Source organism: Cyprinodon variegatus, unplaced genomic scaffold, assembly GCF_000732505.1.
Source record: "Cyprinodon variegatus isolate N-32 unplaced genomic scaffold, C_variegatus-1.0 Scaffold20, whole genome shotgun sequence".
NCBI classification, from domain to species: domain Eukaryota; kingdom Metazoa; phylum Chordata; class Actinopteri; order Cyprinodontiformes; family Cyprinodontidae; genus Cyprinodon; species Cyprinodon variegatus.
The window spans coordinates 857,360-879,968 of NW_015150473.1; the positions used below are offsets into that span (position 1 = coordinate 857,360).

At 37.0% G+C, this 22,609-nt stretch overlaps 1 protein-coding gene across 3 annotated transcripts in view; it reads left to right on the forward strand.

Moving 5' to 3' along the window:
- The first annotated feature begins 1,368 nt into the window (after positions 1-1,368).
- Positions 1,369-22,609, forward strand: part of LOC107094192 (catenin delta-2-like) — a 303,403-nt gene continuing 282,162 nt past the window's right edge. For all 3 annotated transcript variants that reach the window (XM_015389646.1, XM_015389668.1, XM_015389657.1), the window contains exon 1: positions 1,369-1,728. The gene's annotated coding sequence lies outside the window, so the exon portion shown is untranslated. The remainder of the gene's footprint in view (positions 1,729-22,609) is intronic.

Consider the following 22,609-nt stretch of genomic DNA (forward strand, 5'->3'; position numbering starts at 1 on the left):
AAGTTTGTGCTGCCATAAATAAGTGATATCATAATGAATTCTTGACTGGAATATTTAATCTCTATTTACACAGAACTGCATATATATTAACCTATAGAAAATTAACAAGACAAAGTTAGAAGCTTTCATCACTGACGTTATTATATTCAACACTGTCAATAATGACTGAGTCATAGAGTATTTAATATCTCTCTTGGATTCTTTCTCCAGAATTTGTACTAAAATGCAGTGCTTCTTTCTGTAAATATTATCTTTTCCACTCCTTTTACCATGTTTTTTCATAACATCCACTATACATCTCTGCCTTTGTAATTTAAATGCACTGTGTAAGACACTCTTAGCTGACCAAATTTAAGTTAGTGTTCTACTTTTAGAACAAGCCAGAAGACATTCCGTTTCATTTTCTGAATTGCTTGCTGGCGCAGACAGCCTGTTTTGAAAACTAAATTCAAGAAATGTTGAATGACGCAGGAATCTCACACCAATAATAGGCTATTTATTGGTCTGGATTGACACATTAATATGATGTTGGAGGTTGAAAATCATGCAGTTATTTTTTGAGAATGTTTTGATAAAAAAAGAAATATGAAAAAACACTCAAGCAAAAGGAAAACAAAAGGGAAGGACGAATGGAAGAAAAAAAGTCCACCCTTAACCCATCTGAGTCAGCAGCATTGACATGATATAGCCACACATAACTGAAACACTCAGCAAATGCTGGCCTTGAGATGGAAGGTGGAGGTGTGAATTACAGAGAAATCCAGAAATCAAGAGGTGGACTGGGGCTGTAGAGAGATGATGGAGTGGGTCAGGAGATATTATCATAGTTACAACCCCACCTGGGATCTGGTTGCCATGGAGTGTGTAGGAGGGGGGTTGGGAAATGAGAGGATGCCAAAACATAAGTGGGGGCTGGAGGCAATTGTGATGTAGTATTTTGTGCAGAGGATCCCCCTCAAAAATCCTATCATGGGATCCATCTGTTTTAATCAGCATTTAACATAAGATTTTAAAATTTGTTTAAGTTTTAATCTTGGATCAGGAATATTTGAGTCAGTCAAAAAGAAAATTATTATTAGGATTACTAATAAGACACATATAGATACTTGTGTTTTACTCTGAAGCAAAGAAACAGTGTTTGGTTTGCCTGTTTGTTTGTTTTATAAAAAAAATGTTTTCACGATTCACACATAAAGGGATTTCAGAGGGCGTAATGAGCGTTAGGCGTCTCCCTATTCTTCTTGCTTCCAACCTGAAGATGTCGCTCTGCGTCCTTCTTTTAAATCGATGCTGCGCGCGCGCGCATGTGCGCGAGTGACAGGCGAGAGTGAGACGGAGCGCCTCTGTCTGCACCCTCTCCGGTGCCGCTTCTCCGTGTCGCTGCAGTGCTTTGCTGCGCCCCTGCCTATCCGTCTTCTTTCTTTCCCCGCTTTTACTCAAAGCCTCATTTGTTCTTTCTTTTCTCACCTGCGTCCTCCGCATCCCCCCCCTCCCTTATCCTCCCTGCGGATGCCTTTATCCTTGCACCCCCACTAACCCGCACACAGCATCCCGGCAAATGGTCCTCCTTCCATCCACACGGCAACTCTGGACGCAGGGCGCAGCGAAGAGGCGCACCTTTCCTTTTTGATCTGATCTAAGCTCACTGCGGATTGACTTGGAAGAGGGGCGGATCAGAGGCAGCAGGGGAGCGAGGAGAAGATTGAAAGCGGCCAAAATCTCATTTGGGTAAGTCGTTGCTCTCATCTTCCAGTTGTATCCTGAATGAGATTAACTAGAAAGAAGCTGTCAGCTCACCAAACGCGTGTCTTTAAAGTCTGCTCTTTGGTTCTTCTATGCAGCCAGGAAATGCACTGGAAATTTGGGATTATTTGCTGGACACAGTTTAGAGACACTGTTTATGTGTGCATGGTGCTCATTGTTTTTATTCTTATCATTGTTTTTGCTGCAGCTTTGCTGTGAAGCATCTTTCAGTGAAATGCTTCCAAATGTGCTCAGATTGTCCAAGAGACAAGATTCTCATGACTGCTGACCTAAATCTACAGCTGGTTGTGGTAAAAAGTGCAACACAATGTAAACAAAAAAGATCAGCACATTTATCCTCTTCCATTTAATTCATTAAGACAATTGCACAACTGGAAATCCTCATGGCAGAAAAAGTTTTTGCTGAAATTTAAAGTATAGAGCGAAGAATCTGTACCTTTAACCAATTTGCTTGATGCTTTGATCAATAGACATCTCCAGGAGCAGAGACTGAGTTCTGGCAGTTTGTCAAGGGCACACAATATATCTTAAAGATGATGTGGGGGAGGGGGAGGGGGGGTTCAGCTGCTCTGAGGGCATGGCGTAGGTCCATGTTCAGACTGATGCTTGTCACATCCTGGGGTAGAGAGTGATTGACAGCTGATGCACAGATATGAGAGGAGCAAAATCTGTGCTGCTGAAGTGCATGCTCTGTAGGATCACCCCCCCCACCCCCTCACTTTTTTCTCTCTCCTGTTACTATAAACTTTGGGCCAAGATCTGCAGGTAAAGCAACTTTCCACCTGCAAGGTAAGCAAATGCTAGACAAGGAGACTGCAATTACATGTGACTCTCCTCAAACTGACCTCTGGTGATGGTATAAGGGGACACAGATACTCATCCTGCTTAAAAACAGCACTTTTCAAGTACTTTAATGGTTAATTTAATACTTTCCAAGCAACATATCTTCAAGAAACTTCAGATTTTTTTTATATTGTTAACAGATAAAGAGCATTGCAAAGGAGTTATCAATGTGGGAACTATCTCAACAATTCTTGTGCAACCTCTCCTTCTTCACCCGTTCTCCAAATTTCCTAAAGATTAGCTTCTTTTATGTCCCGTAAATGTCTCCAGTGGGCATGAAAAGCCTCGTCCTTCATCACGGACACAGATTAGGCTAATTCACACAGCAGCGCAGGCCTAATGCCTAATCACTATGCTGCGCCGGCAGAACAGAGCAGTCTTTCTACTGTGGCTGCCAGGGAAAGGGGGAGAGAGTAAAAGAGGGGAGGAAGGCTGGCCGCCAGTGCCTATTGATCGGACGGAGGGGATACTGTCAGGCGACCACGGGATGGAGTGCTGACGACAGTCCAACGAGCCACAGTGATGAGCTGGCCAGGCAGTTGCTTTTACACACTGAATAATGCTGATGTTGGTGAAAGAGTTTGAATCATAGTCGTCCTCCAGAACAGGGTCAGAGAGGATTTAGAAGATGCTGCTTCTGTCGTGAACATGGAAATATTTAATCATCAGAGAAGTCAAAGTGAAGTTTGGTGTATCGCACTGATAATGGCCAAGCTTTTTTTATGCTTAAACTAGATTCAAGTCTTCAAGGCTAACTATTTGTCGTAGTCAGTGCACATAGAGATATTCATTATTTTAGCCTTGGTTTTTGCCCTGAAGGATTAGAAAACAGCAACTTTATTTTATTTTTTTTTTTATAATTGAATCATTCTACATAGGGCTTCCTAACTTTCCAGATACCATTCAGATTATTTAAATATGTCTAACTAATAACATTTCACTAAATCCATAACTTCTGTTATTTACTGAGGCCTAGCCTTTAACCAGAAATCAAAGAAGCTGTGTTGCTGTTTTAATTTGTGTCACCATCACAGATGCAAGAAAGCTTCACTTTAGCATAATTTGATTTGGGAATAATCAGGAAATAATTAACTTAAATTAATTATAAATGATCAGATCCATTTAAATGAATCAGAAAATAAAGCCAGATGATTTCATTGCGTCAAAATTTCTGTATAATTTTTAAAATACGAGCATAAACCAGATACATCTTACAGAATACTGAATGGTTAACATTTTGGTGCTAATAAACTTGAATCTGTTTTTTTACTTTCATCTTTCTTTCAATGAATCTCTTTGTGCAATGTTTTCGAGCCTCAGGCAGTTATCTGACAGTTAATCGACACCTTGGACTTTATTGATTGCAGATTTGTGGCACTATGCTGGATGCTAACTAGCAGCCACAAAGTGATCTTTAATCATACTAGCTGATACAAAGTTTAGTGATGGGTGTCTAAAGAGCTTGATTAGTAGTCACAGAAACACGAAGTATTGAAATGTTACATTCATACATTTACACCAATGTACATTCAGTATTACATTAGCAAATTATGTTTTTTTTCAGTCTGATCAGGTATTTATGTATTTCAATCAAATTTGTCCATATGGGTCACTGGAAACACAACTTAATCACATTTCATTCAGTATTAATGCACAGATTGTGGGTTTAATCGTTAAACGCACATTGAGATAAGGGTGGTGATATTTAAAGACAAATACCAATGACATTTGTAGTTTTTTTTCCCAGATGTTTAAATATACCTATCATGTCTCTTATTTTCAGCTTTAAACTATGCATTTATTCTATAAAGAATAAAAGAACCTGACTCAATGAGTTTGAGGCTATGGTAGATTTACTCTTGTTTAATCAAGGCTGAAATTGTACATGAAGTTTCAAATAGAGATAATTCACACATTTTGTGCTCCTAGAATCAGAATCGTATGATTAATGACATGATTAAAAATGAATGTCAGTCTGTAGAAATCGTGACATCATGTTGTTGTGTGTGTACAGTGTCAGCCAGTAAAATAATTCAGCTTTCTAACATAATCCAAAAGTATTTAGTAGGGTCAGGTTAGGACCATTTCAGAAATAATAGCATGCTTTATTTGTTTAAAATCAGTCTGGGGTTAAGATTATTGTCCTTTTGGAGCAACCCTGTTGTTTTCATCTACTGTATCAATTGTTTGGTGATGAAGACTGAGAAAATTGGAGAAAGTCTGACATCGTCATCATTCATTTTCTTTTATTTTTTTTATTTTTAACAGTGTCCTGTCTGGAAATGTGGTATGGCAAAAATAGAGCTCAACAGATTTTGCTTTCACAAGTGGAGCAGTACGGCTATCGCCATAGTGTTCCGCTTGATTAATGCATGCATCATTCATTTTCTTAATTCAATACCCCAGTGCCTTGGTATCAGAACAGAAGTTAAAAACGATGCAACCACCATGAATTGCAGTGCTCTGAGTGAGGTTTAAAAGCCTCTCCACAAACCTGCTCAGAACATTTTTCTTCTCATTGTAGGTCAAACCTTGTCTCAACTGACAAACTATGTTTTTCCAGTTGTGTATAAAGATGCTGATCGTGGAGCAGATATCTCTTTCTTTGTTCTGTAGCCTTTTTAGTTTATGTTGATGAAAACCTCCCTGTTGTTACAGTACCTCCCAATAGTTAATAGACTTAATCCCTGAAACAATTGCTTTTCATTTAAGATGGCATTTGAGTAAAGCAAAGTTGGACAGACATGTTTGAGCCAATGGACCAAATATCTTAAACACACCTCAAACTATTGCTGCAACTAATGATTATTTTGCTAATCAGTTAATCTGTTGATTTGTTTTTATGATTAACTGTTCATTAATTGGATAGAAAAAGGTTCCTCGAAAAATATTTTTTATGGAATTAAACCACTTAAGGGGATCTGGATAGAGCATATTGACAGAAAAAAGTGTATATCTATATCTTTTTTTTTTTTTTTACAATTTTGAAAAAATTATTGTTCCAAGTAGGTTTCTCTGTCATCGAAAGGCATTTTTTTAGTGTCATACTCCAGTATAGTAGTTAATTGATAACTAAATTAGTTTACAATATTCCAATAATTGATTAATCACTATTAATTCAAGTATTTATTTTAGGTCTAAAAAAGCTGCTTCAAAGAAAAAAGCAGGTTTAAATGTTATTTAATAACCTGTTTGAAGGCCAAGTTCATAACAGAAAAAACAAACTAATAAGTGTTAAACAGATAGAACTACTTCTACCTAGAAGAGGTTTTAAATACCCAGTCAAGATCCACCTTAAACTTGTCAAAGGTAACGGAAAATGTGGACTTGCTAAGTGTTATTAAAAGGGTTTGTCAGGATGTTTGTATTATTTTTTTTAAACCTGTGTGGGTTTGAAAAATATTTAATTCATTTAGAAATAAAGATATACATAAAGCTTTGTGATTAAGAGAGGTGAAAATCAACATAATTACAAGCTTGAAGCTTTAGTGAAGATAACTTTAGGAAAATAAAAGCAGGAACAGGTGGTTATCTGTAATGTTGAGAATCCCTCATATTTTGAAAAGATCTGTATCTCATCAATAAGACCTAAGCGCTTTGTAAATAATTCTTCTAAAATACATTTAAAATAAACAGACTAAAACTAACTTAAAAGATCTTGACAATCTCTTTATCATGCTGGTTCAACCACATTCAAAGATGTAGGGAAACCTTTACATTTTTTTCAAAGAAGAAGGGCTTTTGATGTGGCACACAAAAATACCAAATTAAAATATATGATGTAGGATTACTGTTATAAGATATAGAGGACATATGATTTGTGGGTTTATATCCAATTTGGTAACTTTAACTATATATTTTATGAAGTAATCTGACAAATATAATCCATATTCCTTTTATTTATAGCGCAATCTGTTATATATATATTTTTTTACCTTGGGAAAATCTGTTTAAACCCATTAAAATTTACTGCAGTTGGTGTGTGAGGAGCATGCAGCCTCACCTGAAAAGCACATCTTATTTTTATTTGCTAAGAGAAATGTTACTCTTTAAAAAGGTGACTCTGGTGAGGTCCCTTTAGGTTTCTTCTTCATAGCTAACATTACAAAAGAAGGAGACTTTTTATTCTAAAGCAGATTGTGGTGCATTTGGTGTGTTTGAGTGAACAAACCTAGAGTGTAAAATGTTAATGGGATAGAAACTTCGGGGATAGGTTGTTGAAAATAAGTTACATTTAACTGATGCTTAGTAAGCTTGTCTAATTGCAGTGGACAACTGGATCTCTTGGAATAAAAAAGTGAGGGAGTAGCAGATGCAACATGTTTCCCTGTGCAGATATCTAAACATATTTTGGGGTTTTATGGTGCTTTTTTCATGTGTGGATTGGAAGAATTCTGTAAAATGTTTTTTATTAATTACTTTGATGTATAAATGCAGGTGATTTTACCTATAGTAAATAAGCCATCAAGGCTGGTTTAAGAACTTTACTCCCCTAACTAATTAACGGTTTGATTGCAGACATGTTGCCAGATCATAGAGGTCATCATTGTACTCATGGGACCTCTTGGTGGCACTATTGGTTATCTGCAGATTTTCACAATTTTGTATATTTTAGAAAAAAAAAACAAACAAGAAATCTGCAATAGGCTTTGAGTTCAAGGACCTTTAAGGTGGAAAAAACTTCCTTTACATTCCAAAAATAAAACAACTTATATTTTTTCCTAAAAAGCTTAAAGTAACACATAATTAAAGCTCCTTTTTTAATCAGAACAATGACGCCATTTTAACTTGGCATACAACTTTTAAAAGATTTCTGCTGATATCAGTTGGGCTCTTCTTTTAGTGAGTGCCCGGTCCCCTGAAGTTTGCTCACCATCTGCTGACCTTTTCTTTTAAGCCAGAAAAGATATGGAAACTGTTTGTCATATAAAAGGTCAGTGGAAATTGTTATTACATTATGGCTGAGCAGAATAGATCACACAGCAGCCGCGTTTTGCCATAAAAAAAAAAAAAAAAACTTCTTAGTCACTTTCAAATACTATTTATGAGTAAATCTGACTAATAAATACGTATGCACATTCCCTAACAGATTTTTTCTGCACCTTTTAGCAACATATTTATCGTGAAAAGATCACTGTCGTGTTTTTGTGATGCCTTTAATCTTCCTTTCAATCGTTTTCAAGGAAAAAGATAATGAGTTGTTCAGGGTTAACAGTGCTTTGGATTGATGTCTCAATGCTCTATGTTGCCACAATGCATTTAGTTGTAATATATTGCCTCACATGTACTGCAAGGGGGCACAAGGTAGAACTATTCAAATGATGTGTATTGTGTTTCATAGTGATTAATGAAAGAGGGGCTTTGAGAAGTGCAGCGGGGGAAAGCAAAAAAATATGGAAGAGGCAGTGATGTGTCGGAACGGGTCCAGGAGAAGCAGAAATATATGCGCAAGAGACAGAAAAAGAGAGAAGCAGACACAGAGAGGGTGCTGTGTGCATGCCTACCAGTGTGTCCCTGCTGCCGACTTTCCTCCCATCTTCTAATGAGCTTGCTGCAGATGGGACTCCCTCTGTCAGCCCACTGCCCTCCTCCCTTTTCTTCCACTTTGTTTTCTATCCTCCATCCCTTAATTTATTTTTTGCATTCAAAACAAAAGGATGACATAAATAAACGAAGAAGCAAAGCAGGACATCACAAATGAGTGATGTAGCACAAAACGCATAGATGAGGAGGATGCAGGTGAGCAAGGGAATTCTCTGGAAGTGGTGAGAAAAAAGGCACAAAGGAGGTGGCTGTGAAAGAGTGATATTGAGGAGTGAAAGAGGCTTTTATGCAATGAGAAGGAAACATATCAGACAGGCTGGGTGAGAGACAAAGAATCATCTATATCAAGAAATAACAGCAAAGTGAGAAGAGGAAGCAAAACAGCAGGATGTGACAAAGAGACTCTCTGAGTTGCAAATGCCTCAAAAGCAAGTAGATTAAAAAAAAGAAAAACAAATCTATCGATTGCCGTTGTACTGCAGTGGCCTTACAGGACAAGCTGTATGCCTGTGGTTGCCTAGCCATGACATCATATGTGTGGCTGTCACCCTGCACTTGCAAATCTGATTTAATAATTGGCTCAGCTAGCCACCTCTGCCAGAGTTAATTGAGCATCAAAGAGAGATGGTTGCCGGAGCATAGATCAAGTTTATTTTCTGGGCATGTCGTGGGATGTAGCCTAAGAGTTGGCTTGTGAGTGTGTGACTTGGGTGGTGACACATTTGTTAGTTTTACTGATATGAATATTCATGGTTGTGACCTTTTTATGTGTGCTGAGATCTGTAATTGGATTTCAAATGTAGTCTAAGGTTGGAGCCTGTGTGTTTGAGTGCTGTGCACATAGTGCCTTACAAAGGTTATGCTTTCCCCTTTATAAATCAATCAGTCAGTCAATCAGTCAAAAGTGTATTAACAGATCTTTTCCAATTTGAATTGAAAATTGTCTCTTTTAATTTAAGTCCCACAATATTGAACCAATTTTTGTTTATCATGAAGAAAATCTAATGAGTTGCATTCAAGTGTTGTTTTGAGGAGTAATATATCCAGAGTAGGTAGTGCTAGTGAGATCTCATTAATACTTTGGTTGAAGTCTTGGTTTTTAAAAAATGATTCATTCTTTTTTTTAAATCTAAGTAAATATTTTTATTCCCTATAAATCCCACGAACACTATACATTTGTACGTTGAGCATCAATTCAATGTTTCTGTGTTTTCTTTTGGTTTGGTCATTTTGGCTATTACATTACACACAGGTGGGTCCTATTTTCTAATGAAGTCACTGGTGATTGGTTTCAGTGAACTTGGAAAAAAAGAGGAGAAATACCCTTATTGTTCTACAGGGGGAAGTTGAGGCATGCTAGATGCAAAGAAAAAAAAGGAAATTCAATTAAAAAGCATGAATCAAAGATAAGAATAGACTGAATGGCAAAGAAAAACCCACAACACAGAAGATATATACTGTGTGGGTGCCAAATTGGCATAATCACGATAAATTAAATTAACATGGACAACTGACTAGAAAACTCCCCAAATAGACATATCTGGATGTATATTAGAAACAAATAAAAACACAATTCATTGAAAAAATGAAAAGAAAAAGAAATAGCCACATTGATGTAGCAGCAATGGATATAAAGTCTATAAGCACAATTGAAGAAGGATCTGCACTAACACTCTCTTGTGCTTTTTTACACTTGTGTGTACAAAATGACTTATTCAGGTATATCACAGTTTAGAATAGCTGAAAGCCTTTGCAAACTACACCATGTATCATTTTCCTTTATCTTAAAAAATCTGAAGCGGAAGCAAAACATTTTTTGTGATCTATCATATATGAATGACGTGTTCTAATGTTTCATACATGACATAATGTGGAAATGTGTGTTACTGCATGTACTTCAGTATTTTTTCATACTTTGTACAAAATTGTCTTACTTATGTCCTGGCTGCCAATCTGTTCATTTCTGGAGCATGATTACACCTTCTCTTTCAGTATTACTCACCTCTTTGACCCATCAGATGAAATCTATTTGTGAGAAAGTAATTAGGAAGCTTCCTCGCTGTGGCTAGTGTGCTCTAATTTTCAATTGGTTTTGAAAAAAAAAAAAGAGTTGAAAGGACCTTATATGTTTGCTAATTAGAGAAAAAAAAGCTGGAGCTGATGTCTGTGGGAAAGACAAGCCAGACTTGGCATAATGACATGTTACATGGCAAAAAGCAGCCTGGGTGTATTGTTGTCAGCCTCATCCCTAGTTGATGGAACGGCAACGTGGTATTATCTCGCTGTCTGGTCAAGTGAGTAATGATATGTTTGATGAGATATGAACACCTGTGCCTGAGTGCGAGTGGGTGAGCATGTGCATGCTTCTTTTCCTGTCTTTTCTTTTAACCCACACTTTACTGCAGACTCTAGCTAAACAAGGGCAAAACAAAATTATATCAAGTAAGAACAGTCTGCTTCCCATGTGGAAACACATTTGGCACTCAGACCTATATGTTTCTGAACCTTCAGCTCACAAGGGCTACCTGGAAAGCATTTGTGCTAGACTTCTGGAGGTAGAGATTAATAATATTGAGCGATAATGTAATTCATCCTCTTGTTGTTATTGTAATCATGCAAGTTTTACATATGAGGTGTGTGAGTTGGAGATTTCCAGGACAGGTAAGCTAACACAAATCGATGCCTCTAAAGAAATGAGCTTTTTATGATTTCTTTTTCTTTTCTTCTTTAGTTATAGACTTGATCAAATGTCACTGACTGGCATTGAACATAAACTTGATATATAGGTCTGCTCACTGCTCAACTATGATTAACAGTGTACTGTAATATTCAGTATATAAAGAGCACTGAAGGTTAAGAATAACAGTGATTGTGTGCTGGTCTTAAACTCTTTATTCAAGACAGTATACTAACAGTTAATAGTTGATTTTGTTACGATTTGTTGGGTTTCTTCTTTGACTACATTTTTATAATTTATAGAAAGTTATGGCTCATCTTTTTAGATGATAGACAAGTCATGAAAGCCAACCTTTCTGTAGTTAATGAAAGTACCTTTCTGAAGTTATTGGTTATTTAAAACTGTTGCATTTACTGGTTTTAACTATCAAGAGGTAGATAAATATAAAGTTCAGAATATTTGCATTTGATTCCAGTCTCATTGACAAGAGATTTTTTTACACAGCAGTGAATTTTCTTTTTAAGATCTCAAGTGCAACTGCTTTTATGGTTATAAACTAGTGCCCAGAGGTACTCTTACATGGTATTTTGCGCAAATGTTACTTTAATTAATTACAAAGAATCCTTTAGGGTCTGAAGAAGGAAAGCCACCCCAAAGTTCAACTGTTGTTTCTTAACTCCACATAATCAACTAATATTTTAGATTGAAAACGACAGAAAAAATAATTGTGAATACTCTGTATTGCAAATGTGATATATTCAATCAAATACTTTTCATGGCTGTAGTTATCTTTTGAAAGCAAAAAAAAAAAACATGATACAGAACATTTAAATAAAACAAAAATCATCATCACAAATTATCTACAACCTCTATTATCCCCTGATAAACACGCTCACAGTGATCTTTCTGTCTTAAAAGCTTCAGGTCAGCCAAGTGGGATAAATGCCCAACCAGATACCTGTGATTAAATCAGCAATCCATCAGCAGCACTCTCAGATCCTTGTCAGCTGTGGCTACATCCATTGTCAATCAAATTGTTTCTCACATTTGGAGAAACAGATATGATGGAAATAACTGAAAGGCCAGAGCAAAAAAGAAAAAAAGAGAGAAGCAAGAACACATTTATGGATTAAAAGGTTTCATTGTATCGCTCTGTGTGATCTAATGGATCTATGTGTGCTTAGATATGTGTCCAATGGGATTTACAGGGATAAATGAGAAACAGAAAGGAAGTAGGCACCTGGTAAAAAAAATGATAATGTCAGGTAGTAAGCTCACCTCCTCTTAAAAATAAGAGTGGATGCATGAAGGGAACCACATCCACATGTGAAGCAGGGATCTGAGAGAGAAGGGGAATGAGGATTTAGCTGCAAGAGTTACAGCGGGTCTGAAAGAAGAACAGCGGCTGAAATAATGTTTTGACCATGGGGTGTTTTATTAGTTCGCTTATTGATGTGTGTTGACAGTGGAGAGATACACCCGCAGCCGAGCCTCTGCTCCTGCTGTCCACATTATTCGATTTCATTTCACAGTCCCTGAGCTAACAAAGGCAGCTTTTCTCTTCAGCTACACAATGTGCTTGTTGAGTGCAAAGCTCATGTCAGTGTAAGCTGCATATACTCCGTCCTGGCATTCAGCTTTTTTATTTATTCTCCACTCCTCCTGGGGCATCCTTTGTTATATACAGCTGCTTACCTGTCAACAAAACATGCTCTTCTACCTGTGCACTGTTAGATTGGTGTCATTTAGGTTTAAACGTAACTGCATCTCACCTGGATTTCATGTCCACATGGACAGATTTGTGTAATAATATGTTACTAATGCAAGGAAATAATTTGGCATTGTCTTGGTAGGATCTCAGGACATCAAGTTCTGAGTTCTCAAACAATCTAGAATTGCCGACTGAGATTTATCTTTCATTTAAACAAAATATTGGATACAAACTACATATTTGTAACCATTTCATTTTATAACATTTGAATCATTATCCCTAGACAAATTTCCAAAAGACAAAAAAAACCCACATAAAAATATATAAGTATTATCCCGCAACTAAATAAAGTCCTACAGATTAATAGAATAAATTTCCTTATTTTGTTTGTACTTTCATGTTTAAAAGAAAGAAGAGTTTCTTTCTAATCAACCCTGTTGTTCTGAAACATTTACATTCAAAGCATTGCGCTAATCGAAGAGCCATAGAGATAGGACAGTTGCACCAATCATGTTACTGTAGGTTGCTATGGTGTCTATTGGTTCAGTGAAAGTGCTCAGCAGCTCATTCAAAATACAGGCAGATCCGATAGTTTTTGTAATTATTTCACCAAAATACATAACCATTTAAAAAAAAAAACCCTCACTGATTGACAAGTTGTACTTCATATTATAGTTCTGTTTTTACCCGTGTGAAATGTCTTCTTCTTTTTACTATACAGCCGGTTTTAATCATATTCAATTGACTCATATGTACCATGTATGGGTGTTTACTTTTTGTTTGCATCATCAAAGATGAGTAGAGTAACCTAAATATCATTTTCTACTAACATAATGGGTGTTAAGCTTTGAACCGTTGAAGCTCCATGCATTGCCATTGCTCTTTGGAATATTGACCATATTGTCAACAATTGCGTTTTCAGAATCCTCCGATCTCCATGGCTCTGTCTCTAACCCCTTGTCTCTAGCCCCAAACAAGGGGCTAGAGATAGATATTTTAAGACCCTGCAATTTGTTCTTCCTGTATGCATAATATTCACACCTACCTCATCTTAGAGTTACCCAGGATTATATTTAGCTCTTGAACATAACCAGTAAAACAACAAAGACCCTGTAAAGATTAGCAATAATCTTTGAAAGCTTAAAATTAGAGTTAGGCCAAGTCATAAGCTAACTATCCCACTACTAAGACATGGCTCTGATAGGTTAGGTTAGGTTAACAACATATATTTTTTTTGTTGTATTTGTTTTATCAAGAATAATAAAACAGAAAAAATGTCAGGTTAAGCATAGTTATAGTATAGTATAGTATAAAATTTTCATTTAACCACGCTTTCAAGTAGGGGCATGGGTGTTGCGATACAATACATGTTACGATACCTGGGTCATGGCTCAATATTACCATAATATTGCAATATCATCATATATTGTGATATATTGTTCTCAGCTATCAAAATTAAATGTATAGATAAAAAGCTAGTGTTATGTATGTTCATCAGAAGATATTGATGATTTAGTTATTTTGGTATTCATGTTGTTTGCCGTTTGAGTCAGTCCACATCTTCCTATGTGACTGCCTCAACAACAGATATGGCACTGCATCGCGCAGTAAAAGGGCTCAACCGTGCTATCTGACAGAGTGGGGGTGCAGAGGTAGCTCATTTTCCCACATTGTTTTAGGTGAAAAAAAATTCTTTTTCAAATGCGATATTAGGAACTGAAAAAAATCTATATTGTATCAGGCCACACCCCTACTTTCAAGTTTGCTAAGTTTATAAATCTATAATAAAGTAGTATTTATAATGATGATTTTCAAAACTGAAGGGCCCCACAACCAACTTCTGCTTAAGGTCCCAAATGAACTTGTCCAACTCTGCTTGAAATTAAATATTCACAGTGCTGAATTGTTTAATTAAGAGTATGGAATGTTAAAAGAGGTGAAACAAGTCAAACTATGATGACTGTCAGATGAATTTTCTTCTTGAGCTGACCTATTTTCCCCCCCCCACCAGATTGCTCTCAAATCCAGTTTCCTTCAAAATGTGTAGCTTTTAAAAGGATGTACAGAACTCAGAACATCAAGCACACTCTTTTGGCACCAAACAGCTTAGAAGTACCATTGTCTTGTTGCTTTGTACGACTCCTTAGTTGTTTTGTGTTAGTTAGTCATGCAGATTTAAATCAGGGCCAGACTATAAAAGGATAAGCTCACATTGACTTCACTCATCTAAGTTCTATGGGCTGCATGTGGAGTGTATAATTCATCAAGTAACGCTGTGTTGGTATTATCCGCATATAAATTAACTTGTGTGCAGCTCATGAATTTCTTACAATGTATATACATGACAACACGATAGATGTGCACCAGTTCAGTTGTCTCTTACATGTGAGAAATGTGCTTTGAAATACATTTAATAATTAAACTGCAAGAAAAATATAAATAAAACCAAGCATTTTTTTGGTTTTGTTATTGTCATACAGAACTTCTACATATTGATGCATAGACCACTTGTTTTAAACCATTTGTAGCAGATACCCAAGCAAGAAAAAAAAAGGGTCTGGAAAGGTATGTCTGTCTTCAATGTTTGATCGGATTGAAGACGAATACTTGACAGAGGCTCTGCTGATTCAGCTAAGAATAGAAATAAAGGGATTTGATTGTCACAGCCAAAGACTGGTTGCATGAAATAGTGATAATTGTTAAATCTGATTTGCTTGTGGAATAGTTGGCACATCTGCATGTGTAACCTTTATGACTTTATGATTTCTTACTTTTGAATTTGTTCCAGATAAAACGAGATAAACAGACTCAAACTGAATAGTTTTAGTCATTTGATAAGTCAAGTTGCCCCATGCTGTCGTTTAGACCAATTAGGCTCAAAATCTGCTGTACTTGGGCCTGTGCCAGAGTTTGGAGTGAAAGTCTCTATCCGTCAAAGAAAGGCTTTCAAAGGGATAACAAAAAAAAAAAAAGCTGAGAAATTGCAAAGCCCAGACACAGACACATGCGCACCATTTCTGTCACTCTGTTGTCTCTTTTTCTCCTCCAGCGTTTTCTCTGTGGATTGCAGACAGACAAGCTGATACTAACTCAAAAAACCAAGAGGCAAACAATTGATCATAAGAGCCACATAAAATCCGCCGGGCAGCCGAGACATCATGCGCAGACACATGCTCCGAGACATAACTCAAAGAACCAGAAAGCTGAGCTGGACTGATTTGGACTGTACTCAGCTGGATTTAAATTGGAACTGGTTTCTTTTTCTTTTAGGGTATCTGGGATAACTTTTTTTGCGAACTTTTTCTGTATAATTTAGCCTAATTTATGGAAGCAGAGAGTTTTGCTCACTTCTGGAGGTTGTCCTGTGTGATTTTAGTTCTTATAATCAGATCTATTCTGCAGATTTAAGATGATGGAAGATGTTTTCATAGTGCGGCCTCTGGCCCAGAGAGCTTTTCTTTATCCTCCAGTGGACTGTATATGTTTCTCCATTAGATGTAAATAAAATGATATTGATTTCACAGACACAGCAAGAAAGCCTGGGGATTACTTTTATTGCAGGTAGGCTACCTAATCTGTACCACTGCTCTCTGTGGATGGTCAGTATTAGTGTTTTTCCACAAAAGCTCACTTTTAAATGACAGTAATTTTCAGTGTGTGGCTTTTGCCATTTATGAATCCCATTGGGTTCTTGGTCAGAGACTGCTTCAAAGCGAGACATTTTTCACCGGCGTTTTACTGCACTTGCTCAAGTCATAGACCTCTTCAGAGGATTGCTCTGTAAACTGGATGGAAACAGCTGTCTGTACTACTTTACTCAAGTCTTTTTTCCATTCAATATATTCTTAATGTTTCAATTGCAGTGATTAGTCTGACTGTGCCATATCTTAACAGGGATGTTCTTTGTGCAAGTTTTCAACAGAATGCGAGAGATTTCTTTGGTGGATCTGGAAAAATGTTGATTATCAAACAGCTTTGTTTGCTATTTTTGAATCACACTGACATCAGAAACTACTTAAATGGTCCTTGACTATTGTTAGTGATATTAGTGTCAGTGGGTACCCAAGCACTTGACAGACCCCTGATGTTTCATCCAGTGATGCACTAATGGTGTGGGATTTAAAGCCATTGGAAAAGGCAAATTAATAATCAAATGATGGGCAGGAAAATATGTATTTGAACTTTTTCAGACAGGAAAAAGGTTTGATATTTCAAGGTAATTGAAAATGGCAATCATTAATTATTAAATTAATACTTGGAAAGTAATACACTCTTTTGAAACTGAATCAATAAAAATGAAAGTGTTAGCCGCAGCTGTCAGAGAAATTGTTCATGGAGCAAAAAAAAAGAAGAAAAAAAAACAACTTAGCTGACACAGAGTGCTGTTTCTCTTAAGGTTATGAGGTGCTGTAATAAAAAAAGGGCTTCAGGTCGAGTCATGAGAATAAAGCCATCATTACATTTAGCCTGCTTATACTGTAATATGCCAAAGATCACAGAGAAAGGCTTTAAAGTTTCGGAGAGCAAAACAGAATCTTATGGCCCCAAACATTAACATTTGGACATGAGTCTTCATGACCCTTAAGTAGCTACTGTAAAAAGAACAAGTTGGATCCACCCTGACACTGCGAGGATGATTTATCTTCAAAACAAAAGTCTAAAAACAAGCTGATATTAGCTGATCAAGCTAATGAATTATTAAGGATCAAAAGGTATAATGAAGTGTTGACATAGTTAGATTCCTGACTGATTTTTTGAGGGAGAGTGGCAGCCTAGTGGTTAGGGCATAGTGCTTTGAATCCTGAGATTGTGAGTTTGATCCCCCACTCCCACATACTGCCACTCTGGCTCCCTCAGCAAGACTCTTAACCCCACACTGCTCCCCGGGCGCCGCACAATGGCAGCCCATTGCATCCCCAAGGGGATGGGTTAAATGCAGAGAAGTAATTTCCCTCTGGGATTATTAGAGTATATAAAGACAAAAAAATTACAGTCCACCCTCCCCCTTAAATGTTTAGAGTTTAAAAGGTGAGAATGGCAGGCTAATTCTGGTGAGTTTAGGTGTTTACATAAGAACAATACTTACAACTGCTCCAGCCTTTTTTAAGAACAAACCAATTTATTTTTTTCTTCCATAAAACATTATTTGGATAGGTCATTGAGGTGAAGGAGGAGACGTAGACACTTGCGTGTCCAGCACTGGAACAAGCACTGTGACCACATACAGATGTATGACAAGTAAATAAACCTACTTTTTTCTGTTTCCTATACAGCATGGGATGCTGGGCTATCCTGCTGTGTGGCCAATTGATTTTCCGTTTTCTCGTTGAACATCAGGCAGTGTTCCTTTTTCTTCCATTATGGTACATTCACTACAACAGCAGGAGGTCAGAGGCAGCCAGGGTCTCCGCCAGCAGAGGCCCGCTGCCCTCAGCTGCCCGCTCAGCAGTGGATACTCTTTGTTAGCTGACTGGTGTGGCTCAACGAGATAGCTTCCAGCTGTGTGTGCTGCTGATAAAAATATTGTGGGTGGAGATGATATACACAAACACAGAGATACAAAAACTAAATGTATCTTGGTCCAATCATTTGACAAAAGGCAGTATCTGTATTGGATGCACCACAGGACACATTATGGGTCAGTAGGGTTACCAAAGAAAGTCTATGGTGCAAACAAGCTCTATTTGTAGAGAAACCATGGTAACTATTAGCTCGATTGTGTTTGGTTACTATGGTAGCTCAAGTATCAGAAAGCAGAACAAAGTATTATATTGTGGTACTGTAGCTTGTGTGAAGTGTTGGTGTATTTACAGGCTAACTAAAAACATGCCTTTTTAGACCCGTTTTTTGTTGAAATTCATTAATTTGTGTCAAGGTTTTGGCTCTGTTTAAGTTTTCCTTTTGAGTTTTCATTGGTTTCTTTTCCATTTTGTGTTGTTTTATGGTTGTATTTGAGTTTTTATGTATTCTTTTTACCTTATGTTGCCCCCTTGTTTCAGTCTCCTTCCCCTACAGTAGCTCTCTTCTAAATTCTTCCATCCACACCTGCTCCTCGTTTGCTGATTAGCCTACTCTTTGTTCAGTCTCCAATTTATATCTCTCTTATGCAGTTTCTTATTGGTGGTTCCTTTCTAGTTAAAGGTAGGCCCTGTTTTCGCTGGTTGCTATTTGTTGCCTCCTGGTGCCATTTTTCTTTCCCCTTGGCTCCTCTCTAGCTTCTTCTGTCCACACCTGCTCTCAATTTCCTGATTACTCCCCTCTTGGTTCTGTCTCCCATATATGTAGTTCATCAGTGCTGGTGTCTCTCCATTACCTGCTCCTTATATGTGTTTCTTCCTGGCGGCTCCAGTTTTTTTTTTTGGTTTCCTGTTTATTGTTTTTGGATTGACGCTTCTGTTGCCATGTGTTCCTTCATTCAATCAGCAAATCACATCTCTGCCTCCTCATCTCCTCATTTGGGACCTCAACCAACCTCCACCCTACCTTGACAGCACCAGTGCTGAGTCCTATGACTCAGTACCCATAAAGCATCTCTTACACCTTAAAAAGGTTGGTGACCCCTGGTCGAGAGTTTTTTGTCGAGTTTCACATTGTTAATTATTTCCTCTGGGTTTTTTGTATTGTAGCTCCCCTACAGGTTTACTGATATAAATTATGCATTTTTAACCATTGTTTCATTTGTGACTTTAACGTTTAGTGATTTCAAATTTTATGCTAGCTGTACATAAAAAAAACAACAGAAAGAGGAACTAAATTATTTTTTAACAATAGAAACATTTTAACATTTGCTTTATGTGACACTTTTAAAGACAAAGACTATAAAGTGCTTTTGGACTGGTAGATTATGTTTGCTGTTTGCTCAAACAGGTGAAAAAACAATGATATTATGCATGAAATCTATTCTTCTGAAACTAATTTCACTGTAGCTGATCAATTAGCATTTGCTTTGAAGCAATGGAATTCAAATTGAGAAACCTCTCCATGCATTTAGCATCTCTCCCTATTCAATAAACAAAATCAAATGAACTAGAAATTTGGACAAAGATTGCTTGTCTTGCACGACTTCAGGTATAGGAGAGAAATCGTTGATTATTAGAAAGCGACTGCAGTTGCTTACAATCTTTGAAGCAATTCTGTGGTCAAAGCAAAATCAATATAGCCATTAAATGGCATTCTACCGGTGTAAAGAAAAAGTGATCAGATGCATCTGACTTAAAGGCACATCAATAGCTGTGTTACATGTAGGTTTTATAGGACAAAAAATCCATCAGACAAAAATCTAAGGAAGGAATAATTTAGAGACTTTAGGATTAGTTTAATGTTTAACAATAATAAAAATGGACTTGGAGCAAAGAAATCCAGTTATATTGCAACAGCTAAATGCATTTGGATATTTAGATATGGTTAAGACGACTTTGGTTTGAGATTTTAAATTCAAATGACTTCAGCATAACAAAGACAGGCTAATCTGTGTTATCTAGAAACTGATCATGTGCAGGGGTTTCACACACAGCAGTCTCTTGGGTTTATACTGAATGGCCCAAGAAAAAGAAAATATCCTGTTGTTGTTGTTCAAGGTCAGAAGACTATAGGCAGGTTACAGATGATGGAAAGGAAGCAGTTGCTCAAATAACCACTTTTTGTAGCTTTGCTATATGAATACCATCTCTAAAAGAGTCTTAAAGGAGATGGACCATGAGTGTCACCCCTGTCAGCTAAGAACAGAAAACAGAAGCTAAACTTGCCACAAGCTCAACAAAATTGCTAAATAACATCCGGTTGTGACATTAATATAATACTGTCAGAGATCAGTGTAAACAATCAATCATTCATTTATATATTTAGTGTCTGACAGAACAACAGTGCAGTGGGGGCACTAGGGCGCCGCCCCAGCCACCACCCAATGACCTTGATTAAGACATAAAAAAAAAAATGTATTAAAATATATAACTACAATATATTAACATATATTGATATATATTTTTTAGATGTGCAAGATAAATATTTAATCTTTAATGACGAGTAAAGCTGTTCTGGGCCACAAAAATCTTTGGCCATAGACTCTCTTTAAAAGCTGTACATGTGCAGTAGCTCCTCTGCATTGTAAAAAGATAGGGAAGCTGGGGGGCAGCTCTGGTGCACCCTGAGGTGGCAGGATTTGTTGTCACAGTCGTAGTGCAGGTGACTTACAGGTCCAGTTACAGGAGCAAAATCGCTTAAAGCAAACTTACCAAGAAAAGCTAGAGGTGAAAGCATTTGGACTTGATCAGTCGAACATCAAAATTAAATAGCAGTCCAAAAGTCAGATGGAGACGGTTCACTCGTTCTTTTTCCGGGACCTGGTTTACCTACAAGGCTTAGCTAACTGTATCGAGGCTAATGCTTTATTCTGCTTCCCCTGCCTTTCTACTTTCACTTTTTAAAAGATCAGGATCTGACTCAGCATGGATAAAGAGATGTAGATTTAAAGCACTTTTAGAAAAGGCAAAGAAGAATCTGGGATTCACTTGGAAAATATTATAATATAGTGTACTGATTGTCAATTTTCCAAAATTGCTTTTAAATTCTCAGAAAAGAAATAGTTTTTATATATTAAAAAAAATATAAAGCTTACTAATAGCTTCTCCATTATTAAACTGGTGCATTATTTTTTTTTTTAGGTTTGTGATACAATATTGGAAGATGAAAAAACACAGATTTGCCTTCACAAAGCATCAGAAGAGCAAAAATGTATGTGCAAAAAGTAATCCTGCAAATTAAATTTTGTTTTGTTTTTATAGTGGTTTTGGTAGTTGGCATTCATATAAATATACTGGTATGATAACTTAGTATACATTTGATTGGTTTTTGGTATAAGTCTGTTATAAATTTATAGCCACCCCCTGCAGAAAACTACACCAGCCACCACTGCCACAGTGTGGTGAACACTGTGCTATACAATATCAGCATAAAAAAACATAACCACAAGCAAAAAAGACAACAAAATAGCATAAACAAACAACATAAAAAACAGAAGCGTCAACACATGTTTAAATGGCGAGAGCCTGAGAAAAAAAGCCTTGAGCTTTGATTTAAAGAACCAAGATCAAAGATTCCAGAGTCGAGGTGAGTCTACAGGAAAAGCACGGTCACCTCAGTGTTTGTCAGTGGAATAGTGAGTAAGAGCTGACAATCTGACCTCAGCGACCTGGAGCACGTAGAAAACACAACAGCTCTGATAAATAAGGGGAAGCAAGACAATTCAGAGCTTTAAAGACAAATAACAGAAGCTTGAATTCTGTTCTAAAGCAGTCCGGAAGCCACTGTAGTAAGGCCAACGAAAACAGGTGTAAACAATAAGAAAGCCCATACATCCTGCCTCGTTTTAACATTTCAGGCTGGCAAGGATGGTACCCCTTGGTTTCTATACCAACGGAACATTATTTTATTTCTATAGCCTTTAGATAGTATTTTTGGTAAACATTGCCATCTATTTATGATCATCCTCAACATCAATCAGTATAAAGTGCCACGTCATGAAACACAGATTTTCAGGGAGCTCACTGTTCTCGAGTGGCATCTAAAGTCTATAGATCACAATACAACAGAGGACCCAATTGGATCTTGTGGAATTGGAAATTGCCATTAAAACAAAAGGAAAAGAAAATGCCATAATGGGTATGCATTAAACAAATACCTGTTTGACCTAGACATGTTATGAGTCTGATCACTTTAACAACTGCCTGGAAGGAATGTGAGGGGAAAAAAATGCTTTAAGGGATGAAAAAAGGCTTGGATTTGACACGCCTTCTTTTAAAGTCATATTTATACATTTCCTCACTGGACCAGCCAAATAGTTTTATATTGCCATATTTAATCAAACATATGTAATTTCAAATGCCTCTGTAAACAGCTATTTCTTTCCTTTTTTTTGCCCCCCCCCACACATTTAGACAGACTAACCAGCTGCCCCAAGGCCTTTTGGCTTGTGAATTTGGGCCATTGTTTTCTCTCTGATTCAGTTATTACACAGAGATTAACACTGGGAAACTCCTCTGTGCCACCCAGGGGCTTTTGGATCCAAAGAGAGT